General features: G+C 33.6%; 1 long non-coding RNA gene across 1 annotated transcript; it reads right to left on the bottom strand.

Annotated features, from left to right (window-relative positions):
- Positions 1 to 1,111: 1,111 nt before the first annotated feature.
- LOC139856034 (uncharacterized) lies at positions 1,112 to 20,910 on the bottom strand. The gene is made up of 3 exons (XR_011761642.1): positions 20,617 to 20,910; positions 20,010 to 20,447; positions 1,112 to 1,259 (listed from the first exon to the last, which is right to left on the bottom strand). It is a non-coding gene; the product is annotated as an uncharacterized lncRNA (long non-coding RNA).
- Between the last annotated feature and the right edge of the window lie 375 nt (positions 20,911 to 21,285).

The following is a 21,285-nucleotide window of genomic DNA, read 5'->3' on the forward strand; positions in this document are numbered from 1 at the left end:
CAAAACTTCCATAAATCACATCTCCATCGTTATTCAGTTTCTAATCAATATTTCTAGATGCATATGAGACTTCTGTGTATTGATTGGTAAATTTGATAAAACCCAGACAAAATTGTACGCATGTATTTGATTTATAATTACATCGGTGCTCACTTCCATTTGCATTCGACAACAACAAAACTTGATTTGTTTCCATGATCCTGATATTCTTCAAGTAAATACATAAACTGTATATTTGTATTAGATTTGTAATTTGACAAAACCCTAGACAAAAATTAAAGTCGGATATCCGAAGAAATACAGTAATAGATTGTACTCTACAATTTTATGTTTTGTGTAATGTATATATATATATATATTTTTTCAATTTGAAGTTTCTACGAATATAGAAGTGTATGGATTGTTACTTTTATGTTATTCTACATTAAAAAAACTGACGTAACAGTTGCTATGAGGTAGTTTTAAATGTAAAAATATACTACAATTTTATTAGTGTTGAAGGGTAATAAAGTCATTTACTATCATTCAGCCAGTTCATTCAGCATAAAAAGTAAACATTAAATTGTATTATCTTCTTTCTACATATTACTCGTCATTACCCATTCTGCCATCTATACCCATACAGAGATTAATGAAAAAAAAATAGTAAACAGGCCCTAAGAATTGAAGATCATATATACATAATGAAGTTAGTGTTCTTTCTAACAGAATTAAATAATAGCTTCAAAGTTTCTAAAAAAAACTAAACCTAAATATGGAGGAACATAAAACCAGATGTTTGGGGTAGTGTCCATCTATACCATCAATTTATCTATCTTTTATGTATAAGTAAAAGAGTACTAAAATAAGATGAAACATAAAAATAGTTTAGGTTGGGGTAGTAATACTATACCATTGTCTATCTATTCAACATTTAATTTAAGATAAAATACCGCCCATTCAACTTACTATAAAATATATATTAGGTCAATTACAGGACAAATATGGATGTGCGAGAATTCCTTTTAGTTTGTACTTCGATTGCGAATAATCAATCAGTAACTAAGATCTTTGAGAAAAAGATGAATGTGAAACTGAAATTAGAATAAAAGTAAACACAATCCTTCTAAAACAGAATATCAAACCTATAATATAACTTCGAGTAACTAAAATTTATAAGACAAAGATGAATGAGAAATGAAGGTAGAATAGAAAAAAGGACATTACCTGCGTCAGCTTCAAGATCATTATTATATCATTGTGAAACTTTGCATAAGTACCTGCAAATCTAATTCGAATTTAATACCATCTTGTAGATAGAAAATCTGACCCCAATTGATTTGAGTAATAACTTATCCCTTCCAGATCAAGCGAGTAACGTTTTTTTATCTTTTCAGTTAAAATGAAAAAGGAGGAAGTTTCAAGTAGACCAAAAATATCCATAAATGTATTCAATTTCATTGAGCCTAGTAAAAGCTTCAAAATTAGAGATCAAAACATTAATTAATCAATATGAATTTTGAAAAAGAGTCTATGTCACAACTCCAAATTAGGGCCTAGGGTATTTGTGACTAATTATATCAAATCACAGTTGTATAAACGAGAACGACTCTATATGAGACGTTTTGAATAAAACATTTATTAATAAAACAGCGGAAGCATTAAAAGTTTTACATCAAATTTAGACTGAAATAATAATAATAGTCTTAATGCAAAGTAAATGTAATGAAATGAAGACTCCATGTAGCAGCATTCAATTCATCACGTAGCAATCATGGCAATCATCTTATTCGTCACCTGAGACAAAACATGCTTAAAGTGTCAACCAAAAAGGTTGGTGAGTTCATTAGTTTATCAAAATCAATCATTTCTGTTATAATAATAGGCCACAAGATTTCAGTTTCATAAATATCCGTACACTAGCAAGTGTATAAAAGCATTCTATAAGTTGTAGGCACCCGGTAACAAGCCTTAACGTTCATGTTTTACCCTCTGAAGTACACCAGATCAGGTGTGTTTAAAATAACCTCGAAGTACTAAAGCATCCCATAGTCAGGATGGGGTTTGTCAGACCTAATAGATATATCTTTAGGATTCGCGCCTACCGTACATAGACAAGTAGTTTAATGTTACCAAGCTAAGGGTATATTTTTGGTTTAAACCCACATAGAATTAGTTTTAGTACTTGTGCCTATTTCGTAAAACATTTATAAATCAGCGCATGTATTCTCAGCCCAAAAATATATATAAAAAGGGAGCAAATGAAACTCACCTTAAATAGCAGTTGATGTAGCGACCCGACCAAATCATGTTTGACGGCGCCGTCTACTTAGGTCCCGTTACGTGGTCATAAGTCTTTAAGACAAAGTTTGACCAAAATATGTCGCCTTCATTTCAAAATAAAGATTGTTCCCAAAGTTTACAAGAATTGTTCAACCAATAGTTAAGTTACAACGTTATAATACGAATGAAATCTAGGCGACACGGTTTAAAGTAAAGTCAAAAGACGCTCCATGAAATGCACATATACTCGACATCCAATGCAAGTATCAAATAATGAGCGGAAGCATGTATCATGTATCGTTCAAGGACCTGAGAAAAACATAGAAATCTGTCAACGAAAACGTTGGTGAAATCATAGGTTTAAGTAAGTAAGTACAAGTGAACCACAAGATTTGCATCAATGAATTAATAGTAATACATTCCAAAAGTTTGTTTCACGAGCACCCAATTATCAATGCTTAACATTTCCTTCCATTGAACCCCATCACTTAGTGCTAGAACATACACTGTTTCTCGAAAATATATTTCATTCGTAAACGGTAGCGAACCGTTTGAATGAGGGTTTGTCAAACCCATATGGATCCATACAACATAAGTTCTCGCTTACACCCGGCAAGTGTAACTAATGATAATCGAATTGAGGATTTTGTTCTAAACTCGTATGTAGAATGTTTGTTTTCCTGTACTTGTGTTCACTTAGTAAAGAAATGTTTATGTTTTCTCATCCCAAATGTAAGTTCAAAGAGAGTAAAAGTGGGACTATGATCTCACCTTGAGTGCACGAGTAGTAAAGTACTTCGACAAGTAAACGTGTGCAAAGAACAATGCTAGTCTTGACCTAAACAATAGGTTTGTATCAATAACGGTAAACACGATAGGTCAAAGATGTTCAATTAGTCCTATGGCTCGTTACGACTCGATTATTTAGCATGTGAAATCAAATTGTCAAGTTTCATGCAAGATACAAGTATATAAACAAGTTAGGAAGGTTGCATAATCATTTGGTTAAGTTTGACAAAAAGTCAAACTTTGGTCGGTCAAAGTCAACGAAAGTCAACACGTTCGGGTCGGGTCCCGAACTATTTTTCTGAGGTTTTTAATCATATATGAGCATGTTAGAACAAGTTTCATGTGAATCGGAGGTCCGTAGTATGCCAAACATTTTCCATAAAATGGACACCGGAGACAGAAGCTGGGCACGGCTTATGCCGCGCCGCGGCACCCTTCTGTCGCGCCGCGACAATAGGCGGGTGCTGGTGCCTGGTCTGTTTCACTTGTCCAACTTGATCCAAACTTCAAATAAGCATAAAACGCAAACCACAAACACTTAGGACTCGCACCTTATATCGTTGGAAAGCTCTTTTGACATAGAATGCAACTAAACACAAATTAACAATCAAAAACCTCATTTGTAACAACCGAGTTTTCCAACCAAGTGATAATTCAATGCCCACATTAATGCTTCAAACTCACCAATGCACATTTAATGATTTGGGCATTCAATGCATACATGTGACATGCCATTTTGTAGGTAATGGAGCATACAATACAACTAACAACTTACTAACAACAATTCATGGCAATCAACGCATCAAATAATCACTTCAAGTTCTTCAAATCCTAACTCAATTCCACCAAAAATCAATAATCAAGTTCATGAAGTTTTCTTAAGGCAACCTACACATCAAATTGAAGCTAGTGATGCTAGTAACACAATTAAAACATCAACTTTCAACATCTAACAACATATGATCATCCAAAATTCAAGAATAACACACCAAAATTCAAGTTCATGCTAGTTACACTAAAACAACGAGATCGAGCATATAAATCATATATTCATGTTAGACTTGAGCCATAGACACTAATTAACACTTTTATAAGTTAAAAACATCAAGAACACAAAATCTAGTGATTTTAGAAAGTTACCCAAATGAGATGAAGTTGGTACCAAAATGAAGAGGATGAAGAGAGGATCACGAATATGTAATTTATTTGGTTGCTAGCTCCCTAATTCGGATTTAGATGATGAATGAATGAGAAAGGAAATTGGGTGTGTTCTTGCTAGAGAGAAAGAGAGAGAGAGAGGGAGATGGTAATGAATGGGTGAAAGGGGGTTGACCCTTTGACCTAGTCAAGGGTTTGATCCCTTGTCAAGTTTAGTCCCTCAACTTTCGTTCGGGTGCGGGAATTACCTAAACGAGATAATTTAAAACGCGTATCAACAGGAGATGTTATAAACATATAACGGACTTTATATTAGTATAACGGAAAAGTAAATGGAAAAAGGCGGGATGTTACATTACCTACTCCTTAAAAGAAATTTCGTCCCGAAATTTAAGTAGGCGTAGTAGTCGTTGTTTCTTCCTCGAGATCTTGCGTTTTCGAATTCACGAATAGATGAGGATACTTCCTTCGCATTTGATCTTGTCTTTCCCAAGTAAACTCGGGTCCCCTTTTGGCGTTCCAACGGACTTTAACAATCGGGATTCGGCTTTGTTTCAATGTCTTGACGGAGGTGTCCACAATTTCAACCGGTTCCTCCACAAAATGAAATTTGTCATCAATAGTAAGTTCTTCGAGAGGGATGACGATATCGGGTTCGGCAAGACACTTTTTCAAGTTAGATACATGGAAGGTGGGATGAACGGAGTTCAATTGAGGCGGAAGATCTAAACGATAAGCAACGGTTCCAATACGCTCCAAGATTTCGAAAGGACCAATATACCGCGGATTTAGCTTCCCGCGTTTCCCAAAACGGATTACACCCTTCCAAGGTGCGACTTTTAACATTACTCGGTCACCGACTTGAAATTCAAGATCGTTGCGTCGTTTGTCGGTATAGCTCTTTTGACGACTTCGGGCCGTCCTAAGCCTATCTCGGATTTGAACGATTTTCTCGGTAGTTTCGTGAATGAGTTCGGGTCCGGTGATTTGTACGTCGCCTACTTCGGCCCAACAAAGAGGTGAACGACATTTGCGGCCATATAGCGCTTCAAAAGGTGCGGCTTTAATACTCGCGTGATAACTATTGTTGTAAGAGAACTCGGCGAGAGGTAAGTGCTTGTCCCAAGCTTTTCCGAAATCAATCACGCAAGCTCGTAACATGTCCTCTAAGGTTTGAATTGTACGTTCACTTTGTCCATCGGTTTGAGGATGATATGCGGTGCTCATGTCTAAACGCGTTCCCAACGCTTCTTGCAATGTACGCCAAAATCTAGAAACGAAACGGCCATCTCGGTCGGAGATAATCGATAAAGGTACACCGTGTCGGGCTACGATCTCCTTAATGTAAAGTTGTGCAAGTTTCTCCATTTTGTCCGTTTCTTTCATGGCAAGGAAGTGTGCGGATTTGGTGAGACGGTCAACAATAACCCAAATGGTATCATAACCGCCCGTCGTTTTTGGTAGTTTGGTGATAAAATCCATCGTTATTCTTTCCCACTTCCATTGCGGGATCTCGGGTTGTTGAAGTAGTCCGGACGGTCTTTGGTGTTCGGCTTTGACTTTGGAACATGTCAAACACTTGGAAACATAAGTAGCTACGTCCCTTTTGATGTTCGGCCACCAATATAGTTGTTTAAGGTCGTGGTACATCTTATTGGCACCGGGGTGAATCGAGTATCGTGACTTATGGGCTTCATCTAAAATAAGGCTTCGTAGATCCCCATAACTAGGCACCCAAATTCTTCCGGCGAAATATCAGAGTCCGGTTTCTTTAACTTCGAATCGAGAGGTGAGGACGTTCAAGTGTTCGAGAGAGATGTTTTCATCCTTGAGAGCCTCATCTTGGGCTACCCGAATTTGGTTATTAAGGTTGGTGTGAATGGTGATGTTTAAAGCTCGGACACGGAGAGGCACCGCTCTTTCTTTTCGACTTAAGGCATCGGCTACTACATTTGCCTTCCCGGGATGGTAACGAAGCTCGCAATCGTAATCGTTTAAGGTTTCAATCCACCTTCGTTGTCTCATGTTTAGTTGTTTTTGATCGAAAATGTGTTGAAGGCTTTTGTGATCGGTGAAGATAGTACTCTTGGTTCCATAAAGATAGTGTCTCCACATTTTAAGTGCAAAGACAACGGCTCCGAGTTCGAGATCATGTGTCGTATAGTTTCGTTCATGAATTTTGAGTTGTCGAGAAGCATAAGCAATGACTTTCGTTCGTTGCATCAATACACATCCAAAACCATGTTTCGAGGCATCGCAATATACAAAAAAATCATCATTGCCTTCGGGAAGTGACAAGATAGGAGCGGTGGTTAGCTTTGTCTTCAAGATTTGAAACGCGGATTCTTGCTCGGTCGCCCAAATGAATTTCTTTCCCTTGTGAGTTAAAGCGGTTAGAGGACGAGCAACCAAAGAAAAATCCTTGATGAATCTACGGTAGTATCCGGCGAGACCCAAGAATTGACGAATGTGAGTAGGAGTAGTAGGAGTCTCCCATTTACTAATGGCTTCGATTTTCGTTGGATCGACTTTAATACCTTGGTCACTTACAACATGACCAAGAAATTGAACTTCCTTCAACCAAAATTCACACTTGGAGAATTTGGCATAAAGTCGTTCTTGTCTCAAGAGTTCAAGCACAAGTCGGAGATGTTGTTCGTGCTCTTCTTCATTTTTAGAATAGATCAATATATCATCGATGAACACAATAACGAATTTATCGAGATACGGTTTGCACACGCGGTTCATAAGATCCATGAACACCGCCGGTGCGTTAGTGAGACCAAATGGCATGACAAGGAATTCATAACTACCATAACGAGTTCGGAAAGCGGTTTTGGAGACATCTTCCCCTTTAACCCTCAATTGATGATAACCCGAGCGGAGATTGATTTTCGAATATACACAAGACCCTTGTAGTTGATCAAAGAGGTCATCGATGCGAGGAAGAGGATATCGGTTCTTAACCGTCAATTTATTTAGTTCACGATAATCAATGCACATTCGTAGGGATCCGTCTTTCTTTTTAACAAACAAAATCGGAGCGCCCCAAGGTGAATGGCTAGGTTGGATAAAACCACGATCAAGTAGTTCTTGGATTTGACTTTGCAATTCTTGCATTTCAGATGGAGCGAGTCTATATGGTGCACGTGCTACGGGTGCGGCTCCCGGAATAAGATCGATTTGGAATTCAACCGGTCGATGAGGTGGAAGACCCGGAAATTCGTCGGGAAATACATCGGAAAAGTCACTAACAATTGGCACATCATCGATATGCTTCTCATCGGACTCAACTTTCTTAACGTGGGCAAGGATCGCAAAACAACCCTTACGGAGTAGTTTTCTAACTTTAAGGCACGAAACGAGATTGAGTCTGGTGCAACTCTTATCGCCATAAACAATCAAAGGTTCACCATTCTCGATAGGAATTCGGATTGCGTTAAGATCACAAAGGATGTGAGATTTCGTTTTGACTAACCAATTCATACCGATTATTACATCAAAGCTTCCTAGTTCCATGGGTATCAAGTCAATTTCAAATTCCTTACCCAAAATGTTTAACGCACACCCCCGGTAATATGTGTCGGCACTTAATAGTTTCCCGTTAGCCACTTCAATGGTATAAGGGGTATCTAATGGAAGAGGTGGAGTGCTAAAAGAATGAGTCAAAGTCTTGGATACAAAGCATTTATCGGCACCCGAATCGAATAAGCAAGAGACATAAGAATTGTTGAGAAGAAACGTACCCGTGACTAGTTCAGTGTCATCCCGGGCTTCCTCGGTGTTGATGTTGAAAGCTCGGCCGCGCGTGTTGGGGTTATCTTTCTTCTTTGGGCATGCATTTCTATAATGACCTATTTGACCACATTCGTAACAAGTGCCCGTCTTTGGTGCATTGGGCCACTTTCGAGCAACGGGAGTGGCACTTTTACAATCGTTGGCCTTATGACCAACTCCTTGGCACCGGTGGCAAATTAACTTGCCACATTCACCAAAGTGATGTTTGTTGCATTTGTTGCAAAGAGGTAGGTTCCCGGCATAACCCTTCTTGCCGTCGGAGGTGTAAGGCTTCTTAGCAAAGTTGTTGTTGCTTGATTGGGAGGGTTCCCACTTTCTTTTGTTGCCGCCCGATTTATCCTCGGCCTTAGGTGCCGGAACTACGATTTCGTCAACCGTTTCAATTAGTTGGCGAGCCATGTTCATAGCGGCTTGATGAGTAGTGGGTTTGGATGACATCACCCCTTGTTTGATGCTTTTTGGAAGACCGAGCATGTAGAGCTCAATCCTTTGAGATTCGGGGTTAACAAGATTAGGACACATCAAGGATAGTTCGGCGAAACGTTGATTATAAGCTTTAAGATCGTTTCCGACCGCTTTCAAAGCTCATAGTTCTTCCTCAAGCTTTCGGGTTTCTTCGCGCGAAAAATACTCAACAATCATCTTTTCCTTTAGATCGGCCCAAGAGAGGGCATGAGCTTCATCGGTACCCACCGATTGAACATAGGTGTTCCACCATGTTAGAGCAATTCCGGAGAAAGTGTGAGTGGAGTATTTGACCTTGTCTTGGTCCCGACAACCGCTTATGCTAAAGACGGCTTCCGTTTGCTCAAACCATCGGGTGAGCACGACCGGTCCCCCGGTTCCATCAAAAGTGTGAGGTTTGCACCCCATGAAAGCTTTATAGGAGCATCCCTCGTTTGAGTTTCCGGCTCCATTGTTGTTGTTGTTGTTGTTGTTGTGGTTGTTATTATTATTGTTGTTGGATGAGTGACCGGCCATGGCCGCATCTACGGCTGTAGCTATCATCCGTTCGAGAGCTTGTTCGGGAGTTTCATTGCGGCGTACACGACGAGGAGCCATTGTTCCTTCAAGACACAAGAATATCATTGATTAGTATTCTCAATAATACTAACCGTGATATAGAATAAAGATAAAGAGAAGTTTTTCCTCGACTCGCCTTAAATTCTTTATGTCATAATGTCGGAACGTTCATACGAGTCACCGTAATATAATCCCGGAAATTATATTACCCTGATTCGTATGTGCATTCGACATCATTTCATATAGTCAAGGTGGCGCGTCAATCAAATTAAACAACGTGAGATTAAGATGAACTAAGAGTAGATATGAGTAGAAGCGTTCGAGTATAAATGCACAAGTAGTCAAGTAATTCCTACTTCAAGTCTATATGCCGGTTGTAGTCTAGACTCACCAATGTACCCTATGACTCGAGGTTGACACCAATGAACTCTAAATCCCTACAACCAACGCTCTGATACCATCTGTAGCGACCCGACCAAATCATGTTTGACGGCGCCGTCTACTTAGGTCCCGTTACGTGGTCATAAGTCTTTAAGACAAAGTTTGACCAAAATATGTCGCCTTCATTTCAAAATAAAGATTGTTCCCAAAGTTTGCAAGAATTGTTCAACCAATAGTTAAGTTACAACGTTATAATACGAATGAAATCTAGGCGACACGGTTTAAAGTAAAGTCAAAAGACGCTCCATGAAATGCACATATACTCGACATCCAATGCAAGTATCAAATAATGAGCGGAAGCATGTATCATGTATCGTTCAAGGACCTGAGAAAAACATAGAAATCTGTCAACGAAAACGTTGGTGAAATCATAGGTTTAAGTAAGTAAGTACAAGTGAACCACAAGATTTGCATCAATGAATTAATAGTAATACATTCCAAAAGTTTGTTTCACGAGCACCCAATTATCAATGCTTAACATTTCCTTCCATTGAACCCCATCACTTAGTGCTAGAACATACACTGTTTCTCGAAAATATATTTCATTCGTAAACGGTAGCGAACCGTTTGAATGAGGGTTTGTCAAACCCATATGGATCCATACAACATAAGTTCTCGCTTACACCCGGCAAGTGTAACTAATGATAATCGAATTGAGGATTTTGTTCTAAACTCGTATGTAGAATGTTTGTTTTCCTGTACTTGTGTTCACTTAGTAAAGAAATGTTTATGTTTTCTCATCCCAAATGTAAGTTCAAAAAGAGTAAAAGTGGGACTATGATCTCACCTTGAGTGCACGAGTAGTAAAGTACTTCGACAAGTAAACGTGTGCAAAGAACAATGCTAGTCTTGACCTAAACAATAGGTTTGTATCAATAACGGTAAACACGATAGGTCAAAGATGTTCAATTAGTCCTATGGCTCGTTACGACTCGATTATTTAGCATGTGAAATCAAATTGTCAAGTTTCATGCAAGATACAAGTATATAAACAAGTTAGGAAGGTTGCATAATCATTTGGTTAAGTTTGACAAAAAGTCAAACTTTGGTCGGTCAAAGTCAACGAAAGTCAACACGTTCGGGTCGGGTCCCGAACTATTTTTCTGAGGTTTTTAATCATATATGAGCATGTTAGAACAAGTTTCATGTGAATCGGAGGTCCGTAGTATGCCAAACATTTTCCATAAAATGGACACCGGAGACAGAAGCTGGGCACGGCTTATGCCGCGCCGCGGCACCCTTCTGTCGCGCCGCGACAATAGGCGGGTGCTGGTGCCTGGTCTGTTTCACTTGTCCAACTTGATCCAAACTTCAAATAAGCATAAAACGCAAACCACAAACACTTAGGACTCGCACCTTATATCGTTGGAAAGCTCTTTTGACATAGAATGCAACTAAACACAAATTAACAATCAAAAACCTCATTTGTAACAACCGAGTTTTCCAACCAAGTGATAATTCAATGCCCACATTAATGCTTCAAACTCACCAATGCACATTTAATGATTTGGGCATTCAATGCATACATGTGACATGCCATTTTGTAGGTAATGGAGCATACAATACAACTAACAACTTACTAACAACAATTCATGGCAATCAACGCATCAAATAATCACTTCAAGTTCTTCAAATCCTAACTCAATTCCACCAAAAATCAATAATCAAGTTCATGAAGTTTTCTTAAGGCAACCTACACATCAAATTGAAGCTAGTGATGCTAGTAACACAATTAAAACATCAACTTTCAACATCTAACAACATATGATCATCCAAAATTCAAGAATAACACACCAAAATTCAAGTTCATGCTAGTTACACTAAAACAACGAGATCGAGCATATAAATCATATATTCATGTTAGACTTGAGCCATAGACACTAATTAACACTTTTATAAGTTAAAAACATCAAGAACACAAAATCTAGTGATTTTAGAAAGTTACCCAAATGAGATGAAGTTGGTACCAAAATGAAGAGGATGAAGAGAGGATCACGAATATGTAATTTATTTGGTTGCTAGCTCCCTAATCCGGATTTAGATGATGAATGAATGAGAAAGGAAATTGGGTGTGTTCTTGCTAGAGAGAAAGAGAGAGAGAGAGGGAGATGGTAATGAATGGGTGAAAGGGGGTTGACCCTTTGACCTAGTCAAGGGTTTGATCCCTTGTCAAGTTTAGTCCCTCAACTTTCGTTCGGGTGCGGGAATTACCTAAACGAGATAATTTAAAACGCGTATCAACGGGAGATGTTATAAACATATAACGGACTTTATATTAGTATAACGGAAAAGTAAATGGAAAAAGGCGGGATGTTACAGTTGAAGTATTCCACGCAAGAAAGGAAAGTAAAGCAAGTAAGTGACCGAGATATCAACTAGAAGTAGTTCTTTAAGAGAGAAATGAGAGATTAAGGTGTAAGTTTGAAATGAGAAATGTATGTGGTATTTATAGTTGAAAATGTTAGGTAAAAAAAAAATTAAAATAAAATAAGTAAATCTTAAAAGTTAAAATAAGAAAAATTATTTTGTATTTTTATTAAAAGTAAATCTTAAAAGTTAAAATAAGAAAAAGTAGTTTGTATTTTTATTAAAAGTAAAATCTTAAAAGTTAAAATAAGAAAAAGTAGTTTGTATTTTTATTAAAAGTAAAATCTTAAAAGTTAAAATAAGAAAAAGTATTTTATATTTTTATTAAAAGTAAATTTTAAAAGTTAAAATAAGAAAAAGTAGTTTGTATTTTTATTAAAATTAAAATCTTAAAAGTTAAAATAAGAAAAAGTAGTTTGTATTTTTATTAAAAGTAAAATCTTAAAAGTTAAAATAAGAAAAAGTATTTTGTATTTTTATTAAAAGTAAATCTTAAAATTTAAAATAAGAAAAAGTAGTTTGTATTTTTATTAAAAGTAAAATCATAAAAGTTAAAATAAGAAAAAGTAGTTTGTATTTTTATTAAAAGTAAAATCTTAAAAGTTAAAATAAAAAAAAGTATTTTGTATTTTTATTAAAAGTAAATCTTAAAAGTTAAAATAAGAAAAAGTAGTTTGTATTTTTATTAAAAGTAAATCTTAAAAGTTAAAATAATAAAAAGTAGTTTGTATTTTTATTAAAAGTAAATCTTAAAAGTTAAAATAAGAAAAAGTAGTTTGTATTTTTATTAAAAGTAAATCTTAAAATAAAAGTAGTTTGTATTTTTATTAAAAGTAAATCTTAAAATAAAAAGTAGTTTGTATTTTTGTATTTATTTATTAAAAGTAGATATAGTTTTGATTTTTTTTTTTGTATAAAATTCTAAAAAAAAAATTTGTTTAATATATTTCTAAGAACATTTAACATTTTATTTCTATATTTGTTTAATTATTAAATACGAATTTTATATAAAAATTATTATTATATTTAGTTTTTATAAAAATTAAAATTTATGATTATTAATTTATAGTTTTTATTAGTTTTATAAATGTTATAATATTATGTATTATTTAGTTAATTATATATTCTATTAACTAAATAACAAAAGTAATATAAATATTATATATATATTCATTGATGTAATTATGTTATATTATATATCATAATCTTATTTATAATATTTATAATTATATTATTTATTTTAAGCGTACGTTTATTCGGTCAACGTTAAATTTATTCGTATATAACAACTCTAGGTATTTTAGTAAAATCGGAAGTCGAAAAGTGAGGGTTGTTATAGTACCTACCCGTTAAAAGAAATTTCGTCCCGAAATTTAGTTTTTGCCATCAATCAGCGTTGTTCGTATCTAAACGAGGATATTTACGTTTTATCTGGTCTTCACGTTCCCAGGTAGGTTCGGGGCCTTTCGTGAATTCCAACAGATAGAATATTGTTCTGTTTCATGCCTTTAAATAATACGAACCCTAATTTCTTACAGGTTCTTCTATAAAGTGCATTTTATCATTAATGCGGAGGTTATCTAAAGGATTAATAAGAGTGTCATTTGACTAGGTTATCCTCAAAAGGGATGATGGTGTTATACGAGCATTTTAGTAAACTGAACACATGAAATGTGTTATGAATAGTATTGAGCTTATTTAAAACTTTGAGTGTTTATGTCACAATATTAGGGTAGACAAAACATAGAGTAGTTCATGAAAATTATAGTCATGAAGTTTGATAGAGATCATCATTGTTTACAAAAAGAATATTGTAATGATGAATATAAGTTGAAAAAATAAAGTTTTATCACTACTGAATAATATGGATAAAACTTTTTGATTATAGGAAGTGTATAAACGAAGCTATTGTAAAAGAGTGAATGAGAAATTAAATGTTCGCCTTAACTTTTGACGTAGTCACGATTGATTTTTGGAATTCAAGGGATTAAAGGAAATCTTCGTAATCCATAAGATTTGATTCTCCGGTAATTAAGGAATTTGAAATTTTCTTTGATTAAATGAGGTGAATTGCTTCAATTGCTGTGTTTGGAATTTTGCTATAAATTAGCTTCTTCTGTTTCATTATCTTCACCACTTCTATACTTTCTTCCTCAATTCATACTTCCAAAGATTGTGAGAATGCTCCATCCAGTTCTTATCCTGGATATTTTTCTGACTATCATTTCAGTCATTCTTCTTTTTCATTTACCACTAGAGGAATTTGTTTTCTTCTACTATTACCTTGGGGTTATAGTGTTTTTAATTCTCCCATGTCTTTACGTTGCAATACGTATTGATATACACGGTTTGTAATTTCGGTATCGTTATCGGGCTACATATTTTCCCTTATATGTCGGAGCTCTTTGCCTTTTTATTCTCCTCTCGACTCTAAGTAAAGCGAGTAATGGTCCAGAATTTGTAGGTATGAAGTTTCGAATGGACCTACTGTTCTAAGCGTAATATCACGATTTGATTTGGTAAATTACCAGAATTACTGAGGATAGAACTATCAAGAATATATTTGCTTGATATGTTCAGAGATTAAGTAGAATGTAAGAGTCGTGTAACATGGCAAATGATGATTATAAAGTCTATGAATCATCATCTTCCATTAAAAATTTAGCATGACTTACTGTAATATAATCATGTTGGCCTGACATCATTATATTATACTAACTCATGCTTCAATTCTCAACACTACTTCAAATCATTCAAAATTTGAATTTAAATTTTACGGAATATAGAAACTTAAACAGTTTTCCTTTATGATGTAATAAAGATATTGCAAAGAGATAATTAATTGCGGACAAGAATCGTTATGAAGATATCTTTAAAAATATCGAGGATATTTATAACGAAAGATATGATGATATTTTAGAATTTCTAAAATCGATGGATAATGAAGAAATTCTTCTGTAAGGATTTAGAATGCGTAAAAAGATCTTCTGTGATTTCCTTCAAAAATCGAATCATCTAGATTCTTTGGTTATAGGTTTAGTCCTTGGGATTTGTCCTTGGTCTCCTTCATGTTTTGCTCAATCCGTCTTTCAATACCAGATATTCTTTTGAGCTTTTCCAACACACAATTCTTTATTATCAAGCTTCTGGTCATTAAGGCCATCTACAGCTTTTGCTGCTTCATCAGCATTCTTAAGGTTAACTGATATGAATCATTGATTATCAATCTGATATGTTTTCAAGGATTTTGAAGAATGTACAATGTAATATATTAATGTGAATGTTAGATATTTCTTGGGTATTACCTACCCGTTAAAATATTTTCACAATTAACAGTTTGTACAAAAGAATTTTTAAATACAATCTTTATGAAAATATACATACATATATATTTTCTTCAGATGTAATTATGGATTTAATAAGTTAATATAATATTAAACTCATTTGATTTACGGTTGAAATGAGAATAAATAATTTCCAAAACTTTAGAGATTACATAATCGTCGCGAAATATTTCTTTAATGAAGTTATGAATCAATACTTCATCATTCATTGTTATTAATATACCTCAGTAAATGATGTTGATGCCCGTGGATTTCTTGTGAAATTCATAAGGCACAAATGATGTTTTCGAGAAATTTTCGAGTACATCGAAAAATAGGAGTGTAAAATCACACATGCATTTGAATAATACACGTAGTTTATTATGAAATGGAGTTTATTATACTGAAGCAGTGATTAATGATTGTTAAGTCATTAACGAAGGATGTAAATCATAGCGTATTAGTGATATGAATTAACCAAGTAGTACATACTAGTTAAGATTCACACGTAATAGTTTAGTACGAAAAGATTTATTATTGTTCCAAACCATATATATATAAAGTATACATATATAATTCTTCAGGAAGAATGAGTCAATACATCTTAACTCATTATTACTCATATTCCTTAGTATCTATGGGCGTATGATGTCGATGTTTGAGGTACCGATTATGATGTTGAGACGTGGGATGCTGATGTTGTTGTTGGTGAAGCTGATGCTATTGGTGGTGATACTGATAGTACTGGTGGTGCTGGTGCTGGTGCTGGTGCTGCTGTTGGTGCTGCTTGTGGTACTTGGTTAGTAAGTGTGAGCCTAGCTACCAAATCGCGCACTATTTCCTCCAGGGTTTCTACTTTACGCTCGAGTCTATGGATTTGTTCTACCCATTCCTCTGTAAGGTTTGTCAATTCTTGATATTTAGTTTGAAGTCTTCTAACTTCTTCTAATAACCCTTTCTTGTTAGAATTCGAGAGTAGAGGACGAATATTGTCGTTGGTTACATCGAGTCGACCTTCGAGGCGGAAAATCCTTGCGAAAAGAGTGAAAACGGTATTGTGAACAGGTTCGCCAGTAAGAGGATCGAGTACTCCGACGTTTGGTGGTAAGTTTGGCTCGTGATAAGGAGTACCTTCTTCATTTCTCCATAGGGTGAGTATTTCACGAACCCATCCCCATTTTCTAAAGAAATCACGGTAATTGATCGGTGGGTGTGCTCCTGTCACGCTATCTTTGGAGCTAGAAGAACTTGAGGAATTAGGTGAGAAATCCATATTATGTGTTTGGAATAGGGATTGATATGAAATGGGTGTTGAATATTGAATGATATATTCATCTCCTTGAATACGTATATATAGCAGAAAGATTTCCGTAATTTACGGAGGAAATTTAGGAAAAGTGTTAGACAAGGTCTATTGGGAATAGATATGCTAAGATATGATTTGTCTATACTCTAATAATGGCAGTATGACGTGTCGAGATTATAAAATGATAAGTATGTAATCTAATAATCTTTCGATTAAAGACTTTCAATTCGTATACTGTGATAACCCAATGACATTTCCCGGTTCGCAAATCGATGCATAAAGGCATAAGGCATATAGGTTTGTGATATAACAGGGAGTTATATATGTTTGAGTATGAATTATAGGAGTTTCAAAAATCTTGGATAATATTTCATGTAATACATATGTAATACACAAAACCAGGATAGATGACTAGGTGAGTTGTTCTTAATAAGTTCACCACTTATTAAGTTCGTAAGTGACTAAGTGTTGTATGATCACTATAGTCAGGTTTGATATTGTGCACCATACCCAAACATCTATGCCACCGCCGAGTCACTTGAATGATCAATTGTTACCGGTTGGCCCAGGAATTCTCGACCAAAATCTAAGTTTGGCATTCGAAATCCACAAGCGTCCCATAGTGGTACCAAGGATCACCCTAGGCCTTAAGTAGCGTTGACGTTCGAGTAATTTCACATTATCGTGTATGTTATAATCTTAAGATTTAAATATAGTTTCTAAGGTATAGTGTAGCATTTATCAATTAAAGGCAACAATTAAAGGCACTATGGTCAAGGAAAGTTGTAGTCCTACATTGCTAAGGTACCTAATTGTATAAGGCACACATAAAATGCAATCCTGGTTCTCTACAACAACCTGCTCTGATACCAATCTGTCACAACTCCAAATTAGGGCCTAGGGTATTTGTGACTAATTATATCAAATCACAGTTGTATAAACGAGAACGACTCTATATGAGACGTTTTGAATAAAACATTTATTAATAAAACAGCGGAAGCATTAAAAGTTTTACATCAAATTTAAACTGAAATAATAATAATAGTCTTAATGCAAAGTAAATGTAATGAAATGAAGACTCCATGTAGCAGCATTCAATTCATCACGTAGCAATCATGGCAATCATCTTATTCGTCACCTGAGACAAAATATGCTTAAAGTGTCAACCAAAAAGGTTGGTGAGTTCATTAGTTTATCAAAATCAATCATTTCTGTTATAATAATAGGCCACAAGATTTCAGTTTCATAAATATCCGTACACTAGCAAGTGTATAAAAGCATTCTATAAGTTGTAGGCACCCGGTAACAAGCCTTAACGTTCATGTTTTACCCTCTGAAGTACACCAGATCAGGTGTGTTTAAAATAACCTCGAAGTACTAAAGCATCCCATAGTCAGGATGGGGTTTGTCAGACCTAATAGATCTATCTTTAGGATTCGCGCCTACCGTACATAGACAAGTAGTTTAATGTTACCAAGCTAAGGGTATATTTTTGGTTTAAACCCACATAGAATTAGTTTTAGTACTTGTGCCTATTTCGTAAAACATTTATAAATCAGCGCATGTATTCTCAGCCCAAAAATATATATAAAAAGGGAGCAAATGAAACTCACCTTAAATAGCAGTTGAAGTATTCCACGCAAGAAAGGAAAGTAAAGCAAGTAAGTGACCGAGATATCAACTAGAAGTAGTTCTTTAAGAGAGAAATGAGAGATTAAGGTGTAAGTTTGAAATGAGAAATGTATGTGGTATTTATAGTTGAAAATGTTAGGTAAAAAAAAAATTAAAATAAAATAAGTAAATCTTAAAAGTTAAAATAAGAAAAATTATTTTGTATTTTTATTAAAAGTAAATCTTAAAAGTTAAAATAAGAAAAAGTAGTTTGTATTTTTATTAAAAGTAAAATCTTAAAAGTTAAAATAAGAAAAAGTAGTTTGTATTTTTATTAAAAGTAAAATCTTAAAAGTTAAAATAAGAAATAGTATTTTGTATTTTTATTAAAAGTAAATTTTAAAAGTTAAAATAAGAAAAAGTAGTTTGTATTTTTATTAAAATTAAAATCTTAAAAGTTAAAATAAGAAAAAGTAGTTTGTATTTTTATTAAAAGTAAAATCTTAAAAGTTAAAATAAGAAAAAGTATTTTGTATTTTTATTAAAAGTAAATCTTAAAATTTAAAATAAGAAAAAGTAGTTTGTATTTTTATTAAAAGTAAAATCATAAAAGTTAAAATAAGAAAAAGTAGTTTGTATTTTTATTAAAAGTAAAATCTTAAAAGTTAAAATAAAAAAAAGTATTTTGTATTTTTATTAAAAGTAAATCTTAAAAGTTAAAATAAGAAAAAGTAGTTTGTATTTTTATTAAAAGTAAATCTTAAAAGTTAAAATAATAAAAAGTAGTTTGTATTTTTATTAAAAGTAAATCTTAAAAGTTAAAATAAGAAAAAGTAGTTTGTATTTTTATTAAAAGTAAATCTTAAAATAAAAGTAGTTTGTATTTTTATTAAAAGTAAATCTTAAAAGAAAAAGTAGTTTGTATTTTTGTATTTATTTATTAAAAGTAGATATAGTTTTGATTTTTTTTTTTTTGTATAAAATTCTAAAAAAAAAATTTGTTTAATATATTTCTAAGAACATTTAACATTTTATTTCTATATTTGTTTAATTATTAAATACGAATTTTATATAAAAATTATTATTATATTTAGTTTTTATAAAAATTAAAATTTATGATTATTAATTTATAGTTTTTATTAGTTTTATAAATGTTATAATATTATGTATTATTTAGTTAATTATATATTCTATTAACTAAATAACAAAAGTAATATAAATATTATATATATATATTCATTGATGTAATTATGTTATATTATATATCATAATCTTATTTATAATATTTATAGTTATATTATTTATTTTAAGCGTACGTTTATTCGGTCAACGTTAAATTTATTCGTATATAACAACTCTAGGTATTTTAGTAAAATCGGAAGTCGAAAAGTGAGGGTTGTTATAGTCTATATCTAACACTCTTGACATGAACTACAAAATTATCCATCTGGACATCATGTCGATTTAACCCATGACCCAACCTTATCCAGTGAACCCGTTTTGACACCTTAACTTTGAAAACCAACAACCTACACATAATTGAACAAATTTGCTATTAAAACTTGAACCTGAAAACAATCAATTTAGAATCAGCATATTATATGATGTAGGAGATGAATTAGTATCAAATATCATGCATTTGGGTTAAAAGTGAATATCAACAACTTTTATGAAGTACGTAAAAACCATGGTCTAACTTATGAAAAATAAAAAAATATTACAAATAAAATTAGGCAGCTCACTCTTACCAGAGCCCATTTTAACCCATTTTAACCCATTTTAAGATCGACCATTTTTTGCCCATTACCCAACCCATAAACCCATCCATAACGAATGTTAGCGTTTCCTGGTTACAAACATAAAATGAAAAGCCAAGCTTGATGCTTTGTAAAGTCAATTATACAAAAGATCAGAAAAATGTACATCAATACCTATGAAGTTTTATGTCTTATCGGCTTGCAGTGATTTGATGTTGAACCTCTGACTTTCCAACGTCAAGTATTGTCTGTGACTACTTAGTTTGGTTACAGGATGTGTAGTACCAATGATCAACGATCCCATCATAATAAGAGACCATTATGACAATGTCATTTTATAAAAACTGCAACACCATAGTAAAATCTCGTTAGTAGGAACCTACTCGTTTATGCCATTTAAAATTTGTCTCACGGGTACTTCATATAATATAATATAAATTATACCTTGGTGTGTAAATAAGTAGAGTCTTGGACAACTAAAAATATTAACAAACACATACACATAAATATAAAAATATAAGGCTGAGTCGTGCACTACAGGATCATTTAAAGCTTACAAAGTTGAGAGGGTCAACAGCTTGCAAAGCATGATCATTCAGCTCAATTCATAACCTGCAACGTACATCATATTTCATATTTCAATGATAATACCAATCTCCATCATTTTCCTTTATAATCACGAACCCGTGCCGTAACTGGGATCTTTCATCTTTCAATTATTAAACTATCATTAATCGTTAATCAAATTTATAAGATTGCTGAAAAAATCAAATGAAAATACCAGATTTCAAACCAGTATTATAGTGGAAAGATATTGAACAAAGATTGTCGAAACCCTCCAATCTTCATCGACTGATTTTTATGCAATCAATCGTTCGATTGATTTTCTTGGAAGATTCCGATCTTCTGATTTGATGTTATGATTTGATTTATAACTCTTGAATTCGGCAATATGTGTGTAGTATAATTAGATTGAAGTTGCAGATTTGACTAAATCAATCATGGCTGTTATTATGGGAATAAAATTTGGAGCGATGATGAAGGAATTTGGTTGAAGTTGATAAGTTTGGAAATAAGCTTCTGTAACCGTGAGGATTTGGGCGTAATTGATGCATAAAACCTATTTTCGAAACAAATACATTTAATTGATTAGTCCATTGTTTCAATATAAAATTAATTCAAATTGATACGTAATAAATATATTTCGCATTTAGTGGTTTAATGATTGATTACAGTTACGAATTTTATGTATTGCTTTTAGTAATCTATTAGTATATTGTAAATTTAAGTTTAAATAAGGGCATGGATGTCATTGTATTTAAAATTGAAAAATCAACTACGTAATAATCTTTTCGACTTTAAATCTAACGGTTATATTTAATTTTTGAGTATGAATGGATGGTCAAGATTAATTATCTCAAAAAAATATTACACAATTTGGCTCTTGCTT

The sequence above is a fragment of the Rutidosis leptorrhynchoides genome, chromosome 6 (genome assembly GCF_046630445.1).
Source record: "Rutidosis leptorrhynchoides isolate AG116_Rl617_1_P2 chromosome 6, CSIRO_AGI_Rlap_v1, whole genome shotgun sequence".
NCBI classification, from domain to species: Eukaryota; Viridiplantae; Streptophyta; class Magnoliopsida; order Asterales; family Asteraceae; genus Rutidosis; species Rutidosis leptorrhynchoides.